The 974-nt window shown below is 36.1% G+C and overlaps 1 long non-coding RNA gene across 1 annotated transcript; it reads right to left on the bottom strand.

Moving 5' to 3' along the window:
- Positions 1-217: 217 nt before the first annotated feature.
- Positions 218-968, bottom strand: LOC119344969. Its single transcript, XR_005166877.1, has 2 exons — positions 606-968; positions 218-520 (listed from the first exon to the last, which is right to left on the bottom strand). It is a non-coding gene; the product is annotated as an uncharacterized LOC119344969 (long non-coding RNA).
- Between the last annotated feature and the right edge of the window lie 6 nt (positions 969-974).

The following is a 974-nucleotide window of genomic DNA, read 5'->3' as shown; positions in this document are numbered from 1 at the left end:
AATAATTTGGAACGGAGGGAATACTTTTCATGGAAAACCCACTAGATATGGTTAGATATGTACATCGTCGCATTTGTTTTTTCATGTCTATTAATTTTGTAGACATATACCACATAAAAATTCGACCGAGTACATGTCTATATTAATTTTGTAGACATATACCACTAGATATGGTTAGATATGGTTAGAAACTTTTCATGGAAAACCCACCGACAAGTAATTCGGAACGGAGGGAGTACCAAGTACATGGATAAAACATGTACAAATGGCATCGTCGCATTTGTTTTTTCATGTCTATTAATTTTGTAGACATATACCACATGAAAATCATAGTCAAAGTTGTGTAACAAAGACCAGAAAAGTCAATCTGCTCCTTACATTTTGGGGAGGGAGTATAATTTTGTGTCCTGTTTTAGTGATTCCTATTAATCGAGCTTCATCCACTTGCATTCCAGCTTCTGCATGGGAGTTTTTTACCTCCATGGACTCTGATACACTTGATCAGTTCAATGTACCTAAGCTAAGAACACCAAATATGTAGGTGTCAGTTAGAAACATATACCAAATACCATATCTTGAGGAGAGAGACATTCATTATGTCCAACCTTATTCGCCGCTCCAACCAAGGATACATAACCTAGATGTCAAACTAGATGAAATTCCGAGTACGCATGAGGTCGATGCTGACATTCTAGCTTCTCCATGGGAGTTTTCAACTCAAATAAAAATGGCATGTGATAGCAGGATAAATCTAACAGAGAGAGTACAACATAGAACTCATTTTTCGCAAGAGATCAGTATAAGACGCATATGTTCTAACTCAAAAAGAATTCTAACAACTGACAAACATTCATGTTCATACCATTGAATGGACCTTAGCTGCTTGCATAAAAACCAGCTCATAAAAGTTTCATAGTGGTGAAGGTTAGAGATTATGACCCAAGGTTACAATTATAAATTTGGCTACAGATTCA

Source organism: Triticum dicoccoides, unplaced genomic scaffold (assembly GCF_002162155.2).
Source record: "Triticum dicoccoides isolate Atlit2015 ecotype Zavitan unplaced genomic scaffold, WEW_v2.0 scaffold195882, whole genome shotgun sequence".
In the NCBI taxonomy this organism is placed as follows: Eukaryota; Viridiplantae; Streptophyta; class Magnoliopsida; order Poales; family Poaceae; genus Triticum; species Triticum dicoccoides.
This window is presented reverse-complemented; position numbering and strand designations above follow the sequence as displayed.